This window comes from Alligator mississippiensis, chromosome 10 (genome assembly GCF_030867095.1).
Source record: "Alligator mississippiensis isolate rAllMis1 chromosome 10, rAllMis1, whole genome shotgun sequence".
In the NCBI taxonomy this organism is placed as follows: Eukaryota; Metazoa; Chordata; order Crocodylia; family Alligatoridae; genus Alligator; species Alligator mississippiensis.
Genome location: NC_081833.1, coordinates 37,474,897 through 37,484,829, shown reverse-complemented (window position 1 = coordinate 37,484,829; position 9,933 = coordinate 37,474,897). Strand labels below are relative to the sequence as shown.

At 47.5% G+C, this 9,933-nt stretch overlaps 1 long non-coding RNA gene across 1 annotated transcript; it reads right to left on the bottom strand.

The window, feature by feature from the left end:
• Window positions 1–3,912: 3,912 nt before the first annotated feature.
• LOC132243450 (uncharacterized) lies at window positions 3,913–9,554 on the bottom strand. Its single transcript, XR_009455027.1, has 3 exons — window positions 8,649–9,554; window positions 6,453–6,618; window positions 3,913–5,742 (listed from the first exon to the last, which is right to left on the bottom strand). It is a non-coding gene; the product is annotated as an uncharacterized LOC132243450 (long non-coding RNA).
• Between the last annotated feature and the right edge of the window lie 379 nt (window positions 9,555–9,933).

Sequence of the window (9,933 nt, the reverse complement as noted above, 5' to 3'; positions counted from 1 at the left end):
CTTCCCATGAGATGTCAGTGCTTCAGTTACGTGAGTTATCCTACCAAGTATTCATTATTCCGGTTTGGGACTGTTGTGGTTGTTTGGAGGTCCCACTAGTGCTCAAAGAGTGGATGACTGCCTTGAGTTCTGCCAGAAGATAGGCTCAAGGCAATGCAGTCAGTGGGCCCAGAGCTCTAGCAGGGCAAAGACAGGGGCCAGGAAGTCCAGTGCCCAGAAGAGGGCAGAGGGAGAAAGAAAAAGAGTGAGCCAGAGGGCACAGAACAGAGTGGAGCTAGAGGCATTTGAGGGAGACTTCCTGTAGCAAGTGGTTCCAGATAACCCTCTAGGGGTTTGAGGAAAAAAGGGCTATGATGACATAGCATGCTCCTACACCACTCAGACAAGGTATAGTCAGGGAGTAAGACAGGCAAAGCCTTGTAGACTGGGACTTGTCCCGTGGACCCAGTCACAAAGCAGTGCCAAAAAGAAAAAGGGATCAGACCGTAAGCAGGTGAGATCCCAACATAATCCTGAGGTGCCACAATGGTGTCTCCTTAAATAAAACACAAGCTGGAAGAGGAAGGGAAGCCCACTGGATAGACGGATAGATCCGCTTGTTTCTCCAAGCCATTGTAAACCCATGTAGATTCTTCCCGTAAGAAACATCAAAGACTTGGCAGGCGAGTAAGAAGAGTGAAGGCAGGAGAAAGACCATGGGAATACAGACAGATTCACTACTGTTACCCATGTAGGGACTACACTACATAGCTGCACTTCTGGGCTCAGTGCAGTTCATGTAGCTAAATCTCATACCACAAATGTCCACGGCTTAAACTGAGCTAGTCTGTACTAGAGAACCAAGAACTTGTCCACTACACAGTTAGGAAAGGTTACTGCCCTAGGTACAGTAGTAGTGTAATTACCAAATCATAAAATATTTGCAGGCCCTGAGGAGAATCCTTTTACACATCTTTTCAGGAAAAGGTGGAGGATAGAGGTGCACCTTATAGACTGGGATAATGTAAAATGTCTTCCATCCAAGAGAAGTGTAAATAAAGGATGGAGTAGGTGAGGAAACCTAGGAGCAAATCTGATCTGGGCCTATTCAACTTTTAATCATTTAATTATGACTAGAATTTCTTCTGATAACTGCAGCATGTGTTTTTGTAGGTCAGGATGTTAGAACATGTTATGAATTTATTAGTTCCCTAATACTTTGTTCTTAGAACGTCTGGGTTATTTTAGAAAACAATGAGAACAATGAAATAGTTTCCATTAAAAAAAGGAAGGACAGAAAGGCTTCCTGGATGAGGTCAGTACATTTTTATAGGAGATGGTTTTTGCTGACTGTGCATGTCATCTCTATTATTTCCATCAGAAGGTTGGCAGCAAAGACCCCCTCACATATCCTGTTTCTCTTATTTCTGGAGACCTACTCTTCTGGAGTCAGCCCACCTGAGTTAATAAAATAAAGTCACTTGGTCACTGGCCTTTGCACAATTATGTGCCTGATAATTGTCCAAAGCAAGAGCCCTCAAACACGGTAATGGCTTTGAACACCCTAACTGGCTCCATAACAGTAATTCATGATCAGGACCATAATATTCATGAGGGCACACGTGCTTCTCTCATTCTCCCCTGTCCTCAACAACAAGCTGAGCTGCCTGCCCCTCCCTTCCCTAGCCAAGTTATCCACAGGAATAAGTGAAAGGATGAAGTCATAGATAGGGGCAGCCTGAGCCATCCATACATTGAGGAGAGACCCCCACATGTTTGATGCGCTCTAACCAGCCCTGCCGCCTGGTCTCAGATAGCAAATAATAACTGTGAGTTATAAACCCTGAGGAATGAAGCAGAAGCCTAAACTCTTCATTTTATCTTCAGTTTAATGAAAGGGAATTTTTCTTTTATTTTTTCCCCTATCTTTCACTCTTGTGTGTCATGTGAGTGATTGTGGGAATGGCATCTGCAATAGGTTCCTAAAAGCAAACACCAAACTTTCATTGACTTCATGCAAAGAATTCCTTAAAGTGAAGTAGTTATTTGGACACTACTACTCTAAATGATCTATCATTTCCTTGTTAGATCATTGCATGGAAATATGCCATTTTATACCAGGAAAAGTGTGAAGGGATGAAATAAAAGCAACCACAATAATGGCTAATAATAGTGAACACCCAGGAAGCACTGAAATGTGTTTATAAAGCAGGATTTAAGCTTTAAGTGAAGCAAGGACTTCACTTCATGCAACCACTATTGGGAAGGAACTGAAACAGGGGTGGGCAATTATTTTGGCTGGAGGGCCACTTAAGGAACTTTGGTGAGCTCTTGAGAGCCAGAGAGTGGGGGAGGGGGCATGCTGATCTGGCTTTGCCCACCTGTCACAGCTATTTATACTGCCTGGCATGGTGGGGGGAGGTACCAGGGTGTACAGAGAAATGCCAATTTATCCTATCCAGCCCCAGACCCATCCACACTGCACCCACTGCCAGGGCGTTGGATGAAGCAGGCATGCAGGGTTTCTATGGAGACTGGCTAAGGACCCCCATACACAGGGTGTGTTCAGCCAGCCAGATGGGATGGGGCCACAGACAGGCAGGGAGTGGCATCTGGAACTGGGATAGGTGGACAGGGCCGGAGTCAGGATCATAGGGCAGTGACAGCACGGGGTCCAGGGCAGAGCTGTGATCCACTCCCTACATGTCTCTGAGATGGGTGCTGGTTCTCCAGGTAACTGCAGGGCAGGGAATCGGAGCCTGGTTCAGGGCCATTCTGGGAGCAGATCATGGACAGCGGGACATGCTGGGAGCCCTCTCCCACCCCTCCCACTCCTGGACACCACTCCCCACTCACCTCTGCCCCCATCCCATCCACCCAGCTAAACATGACCTGCCTGTGGGGTCCCGGGCCAGTCTCCACAGAGATGCCACCCACCCGCCCACTCTGGTGCCCTCAGTGGTGGGTGCAGGGTGGATGGACCCAGGGTGCTGGAACAGCAGGACTGGGGGCCAGTGGTGGTAGGGCACACACCGACTCCCAGGTGACAGTGAGCTGAGTCCAGCTGCCACCCCACCCCACCACCCAGCCCTGTGGGCTACAATTCCCAATGTGCTTGAGAGTCATATGTGGAGATAGGCAGGCTGTGCCAGGCATCACCTGGAGGCAGTGGGACCACCCGTAAGTCTTATAGCCTGGGTTGCCCCTGCGCCTGGGCCAGGCAGAGCTGAAGGACCCGCTGTGAACTGGTTAAAATTCCTTGGCAGACAGGGCTGAGCACTTACGTGAAATGTAGCTACATTATATGAGTTTCACCTAAAACTGAGCAGGACTTGGTTTGTGCCTCTGTCCCAACTTTACTGGGAACTGTAGGAACTCAGCAGCTCTCAGAACTGGGCTCTGATTGGATTCTTTCTTCATACCCTTTTCTTTCCTCACCATTTTCCTTGCCTCCTCCCACCTGCCCAGAATCTTTTCATGTCTCCATAACCCTCCCTTTGCTAGAGTGTATGAATGAGCAACTTGTGTTACGCTTGAATTCCTCAGACAACCTGCTTTGCCTTTCCTGATAGCCTAATGCCATATGGAATTAGGTCCACACTAAAGCTATTTTTCTCCATTTCCACTCATTGATCTCTGATGGGCTGTGCTCAGCTTTTCATTCAATCAACTATATTGTGTTCTGGGAACTCATGTCAGTCACCTCAGTGAATTCTCCACTTTCCTGTCCCTCCACAGTTATTATCTGCATAGCTCAAACTTCTGCAGCATAGGAGAGCCCAGAGTCCCCTATTTCCATCTCTCACATCAGTCAAACCCTTCAGAGTACTTTACTCCCTTGCTCAAACCTGCCCCCCTGCACTAGAAGAATTCCCATATTTCCTTCCCTCTCCTTGTGTCCTCTTCCCCAGCTCTTTCTCTGTCACACTCTGCTCCCCAAGTCATTACTGGAAATCCCCATTGCTTTTACTTTCCCAGGAAATATGCAGAGAATCAAAAACATGTCAGATGGATAAATACTTAAAAACTCTATACTTAGCAGGGAAAACAGCTGGTGGATGTCCATCAAAGTCACACTGGAAATTATGACTCCAGAGTCCTGGCAGAGACATCATGAAACAGTTCAGAAACAAAGTTGAATGTGCCCTGGATCAGCGTTTCCCAACCAGTGGGTCATAACCCAAAAGCGGATTGCAAGAATATTTGATAAGGTCACGAACAGGTCCCCAGAAAAACCCATTTCCCCTTGCAAGCTGGCAGCATTCCAGCCTGCACGTGGCTGCCTGGGATGATTGGAGGCAGCAGGCGCATATGCATCTGCGCACACAGATGCACATGGCCAGAATACAGCAAAGCCTGGTTGTAGGAGCAGACCCAGCCCTTGGACCCAGGTAAGTATGGGAAGCAGGGAATGGACGTCCAGAAGACTCTCTGGAGGGCTGGGAGGGTGCACGTGTGTGCGCAGTTACCTGCCTGCCAGTGCTGGGGACAGTGGCAGGGTGCAGGACCGCAGCAGGTATGGGGGAGTGGGAGGAGAAGGCACCTGGCCCTTCAACGGGGTCAGGTGGTAGGGGCAGTCCTTCACAGTGGGGACCTGTATGCCTGGGCTAGTGGCATGGGGCCAGAGCCCATACACACAGGGACCTGCACTTGCTGCTCATGCTCTGGCCCAAGCAGAACAGAGGCAGCTGGGGGCCCCCTCTGGCAAGCCTAGGGTGGGGCAGAGGACTGCAGATCAGGAGTGAGGGGCACCAGCATGCCCTGGGGGGGATAGGTGGCTGTAGCTTGGGGGTGAGGGGCACCAGCAAGACTCAGGTGGGAGCAGAGGACTGTGGGCCAGGCACCGGCAGGGCCAGGGGTGTGTGGATCAGGACAAGGAATCAATGTCAGCAAATGGGTCCTGACACAAAAAAGGTTGAGAGCCACTGCTCTGGATAACTGTGTATCATGCAAAGCTGTATCCCTGCAAACACACAAAGATGATCAGATCCAGTTGCACATAAGACAGGCAGCTTTGCATATCTACTTCTTCTGAAGGGACCTCCCTCCTCAGACAGGATGTATAGTTAGGGGACAGAGCACACAGGCACAGTAGTGTCTGAAAGACCAGCGCATTGACACTGCATTCAGCACATTGGCTCATGTGTGCAGTACAAGTTCTGATCAAGAGCTTTCACACTGAGGCTCTACCTCCTCACTTTCCTTCCCACTGCTTCAATAAACCAAAAAATAAAAACCACTTATTTCCAATAAAAGTCTTTCCTTTCTGAGAAAAAAAGCTGCAGCTCCTTCTCTGAATCACAAGCCAGACATCAGCTCTTCATGAGATTAAGCTGGTGTCTCTTACACCCAGCCCAACTATTTTCTTCTTCTTCCTCTTGTGCTAAGTGCAGTAGAGTTTAAAGCTCCCACTGTGTTTTGCCTCCAGTGATATTCCCTTGCCTGTCTGGTTTCAAACCTTGCAGACTTGACAAGAAAAGGCAAGGTTTGAGCCTTTGTGTTTAGTCAACCCCAACCAGGCTGGCCAGGGGGTATATGCTCCAAACAGTAGTTCTTCTTGTTGTAGAGCTGTCCACGTGTTTGAGCTTAGTATGGTCTCAGCTATGTGGTAGGTGCAGGTTCTGTCTTTGGTCCTGTGGGCTCACGGAGGCAGGACAAGCTGTGAAGAAAGCATCCTCAAGCCCTACAGAGCATTGCAACTCTGGAGGCTGAACTCTTGAGGTAGAGCTAGTTCTTGCAGAGACCTCCCTTGGGCAAAAGTACCTGAGGGAGGAAGGGCATCAATCTTTTGAGGAGGAAATGTAAATGAAGAGACAATGACCTCCAGCAGTGAAGTTGTTTCATATACAGTAGTAGGGAAGCCAGAGAAGGCAATGGCAAGGAGCTGGGAATAGGGCTTAGAAGGGAAAGTCATCCAATGTGTGACACTGATACAATAGGAGAGCATGCAGAGCTGGGACTTCATTGCTGCTCATGAAGAAGGAGTAATTGTTACAGGAGAATCCAAGGGAAGACCAGACCAGGGGGCAGGAAGTTGTGCTAGGTGAATTCACATTCAGCAATTTTTAAACCATGCACACCCACCATATAGTCCCACAGGCGTGGTAAAGGCAGACTTGGCTATGGTGTCTGGATTCAGTGCCATTTGCCAGAATCCTTTGGACAGATCAAGAGTAGAGATGACCTTGGCTGGGCCCAGGCGATCAAGTAAAGAGTTCGTCCTGGGCACAGGGTAAGCGTCAGGGGTGATAATAGCACTTAGCTTCCAGTAGTCCACACAGAACCAGATGGACATGTCCTGCTTTCAGACACGTACCACCAGGCTGGCCCAGGAACTTATTGAAGGCCGGATTACCCCTAACCCTTTTATTTCTGTGATTTTTTGCATCACCTTTGCATTAACTGGGTAAGGCCTGGATTGGATAGGGCGATGGCTGCCCGTGTCTGTAGAGTGTACTGCCAGTTCATTTTACCTGGTTTGTTGGAGAACACTGTCTCAAAGTTCTTGAGTGCTACGAGCAGCTTGTCCTTGTCCTGGGACGGCAGATGGTCCAGCAGGTGGAGTTCCTCTATTTCTGCCTCTTTATCCCAGTTACCATACATGGTATGGCTCCTTTGGATCCTCAGGTGATTTTTTTACTGAGGAAATTCAGAATACCGCATCACTTTTATTAAAGTATGGTTTAAGCATGTTTATATGTACTATCTTAGGCTTTTTCCCACTTCTGGTAACGACATAGGTTACATCGTTCAGCTTGTTTAGGATGACATGGGGACCTTCCCAAGGTGCTTGCAGCTTGTCTGTTTTTAGTGGCAGGAAAACCATGACATTATTAACTCATTTAAAGATACATAAGTGAGCCTTTTTATCATACTAGGCACTTTGCTTCTCCTGGGCCTGGGCCAGGGAGTTTTGTGACACCTTTATTATATCAGTTAGCTTCTGATGAAAGCTGAGCACGTATTTTACCACGTAGTGTTACATCTCAGCTCTGTGTTCTTAGGAGCCCTGGCACAGGATGCAGTCTGTCTGACTCACAAAGAATTCCCCGTCCCTCCCTTCCTCTACCTAAATGAAACTGATTAAGATGCAGTGAGAGACACACCTAAGACCCTCCAGATAAGGGTGACAAGAGTGAAACAACTGCCCTAGGTCTCATTTGCATCCAAGATGGAACCATTTACATGAGAGATGGAGAACAGAAAGCCTGAAGCAGAGACTGCAGTGAACTCTGGGATCAGAGAAGCAGGGGAGCACTGCACGGTGGGGAATCTGTGCTCCAAATGCTAATCAATCCACATTTACACACACACAGCTCAGCATTTATCAGACCGGTTCTAATCTGGATTTACAAAGGACCCCCCCTTCCCCCCCCCCCCCCCACACACACACACCTAAGCAGAAGGAAAGTTTAATAGGCATCTCGGGCCGTACATTCCCCGGTCCCACTATGGGAGGCCTATTTAAACTTGATTGACTAAAACTCGGTTGCTGGGTTAGGGAATGCTGAGGCAAGAGACTGAGTCTGAGGGGGTATGGGCAACATTTGAACAATGGTAAAGGGGTTCATCACAGCTTGCAGCCCATTGGAGCCCTGACCACAGGTGTTGTCATACTTTTCCCAGGACAACTGGTAGAAGTCCTCCTGCCCAAAAGTTATAAACACTCCAATAATTGCCTTAAGTCTGTTAAAAGACTATAGTAAGACCTGGAAAAGTCATGCTAAGCTGAGGCTTGTTCCCAACAAGTAAAAATCCAAAATCCTGATGTTGCAAGCTATCTCTTGTTTCTGAAGAGACCATGAGATATCCCATCAGTATATCTGCTATCCATAGGAATTTCAAGCTGGCTCCCAAGAATCTGGTTACTCCCTAACCTTATGTGTTTCCTGATTATCAATCAGTTTCTTGAGATGTTCCAAACCAGATAAACCCTTGTCAATAGAAAAGACAATGATTTACACTATTGAGAATGCTTCGAAGCAGCTGAACTGAGGGTATAAAAATCTGTAAAAAAGCAGCAGCATGGGTGCTTCAAGAAGAAAACTCGTGCGCTGACACCACCTGCTGTTGTTCTTGGGACGCTAGAAGAACATATCATCTCCCTTCAAGGATAGTGCTAGGAACTTTACCTGTCAGCTTTGAGACCCAAGTGCCTTGGACTGGTGAGAGCTCAGCGCTCTCTCCTTCTCTTTTCTCTCTAGGTATAAATTTCTGAACCTGAACTGTATTAGTTAAGCTTGAGCTAAGTTTCCCCAAATACTTAGTGAAACCAGGGTAATACTGTAATTGTTTGTGTTTGTTTTCCTTTTGCATGTCTATTACTATTAGTACCATTATAAATTTCATATACTTAGCAATAAATAACTTTTATAGTCAAATTGGTAGTAACTGGGTATATTTTTCCTTCTCTACTTCCCCTTCCTCACATGCTCTGCAGCAACGCTTCTTTTGCCTAAGCTAAAGATCCCTGTGAAGCCCAAAAATACTGTGGGGTCTGCTCATGAAGAGGCCAAAGATTGGGATGTGCTGAGTTTGAAACACATAAGAGGATCAGCTTGTACAGGCTGATTGACCCAGTTTGACTCAGACGTGCCCTTATGAACTGAATGCTGGCCCACGAGGGTGTCAGCTGGACACCCAGCCGGATTCAGAGGGATTCTGTTTACCTGTGTGCTTGTGTCTGACTGCAGTGTATTGTTGCTCTGATGAACTGATTCTTGGCATATGAAGATGTCAGCCTGTCCATGCTGATCAACCCGGCCAGGTCAGGCATGTCACGTTAATCTGTGTGTGTTTGTGCGTATGACAGATTTGGTGACTGGAGGAACCCAGCCCCATTGAAACTGAATCCTGCAAGATAGCTCCATTGGGGGGTGAGGACTTGCAGAAGGGAGATATACAGCTCTGTATAGAAACACAAGTAACACAAGCAGCACATTGACAGAATTACCAAGACTCTAGAAACATATCCCTTAAATGAGCACACCCCAAAGTAATGGGCAAATCTGGTAAAGTAGATCTTAGTGGAAGAGATTTTCCCTTCCCATTTTTTTCTTGCCAAATCAAGAGGACCCCTAACTTGCCTTCCGAACATTAACTCAAATGGCGAGAACCCAGTGGACTCCTGGGGCACCTTCTGGTAGGCAAAGAGCAAATGCAGAAGTTTTTCATTCCAGTCATTGAAGTTAGAGTCCACATAGGCCTTTAGCATACCTTTCAAGGTCCCATTGAACCTTTTTACGGGCCCATTTGTCTAAGGTGGTAAGCTGTGGTTTTGAGGTGTTTCACCCCACAGCACTCCCACATTCACTTCATCACCTCCACCAGAAAGTTTCAACCCCTGTTAGTTAGGATTTCAGAGGGAAAACTAAGCTGCAAGAAGATTTTGGTCAGGGCTTTAACAACTACAAGTGCCTCAGTGGAGGTCAAGGCAATCGCCTCTGGGTACCGAGTTGTGAAATCCACTAGAGTCAGGATGTATTTCTTCCCTCTGTGAGTCTTATGCCTCAGAGGGCCCACACTGTCTATTCCCACTCTTTAGAGGGGTTGATTAATGATAGGGAGGGGGTATAGGGGAGCCTTTCTCTTGTCCCCACTTTTGCCCATCCATTGGCATGTCTTGCAAGATTTGCAGTAGTCAGTCACATTCTAGGCAATTCTGTGCCAATAAGAGTTCACCTGTAGCCACTGGCACATCCATTCCCTGCCCATGTGACCAGCACACAGTAAATTGTGAGCCATGGAAAGCAATTGTTGTTTGAACTTACGAGGTACTATGAGCTGGCAACAAGGTTTTCAGGTCTTGGCATGGTTTTTTGGTACCCACAACCGAAATTCCTTACCCCAGACCACCTGTTCCCTTTTATTTGAGGTGAACTCTGTTTCTTGCGCCTGAGCCATCCTCCGGAGTTTCTGCAAACTGGGGTTCTTCAACTCCTCTTGCTCGGCTAA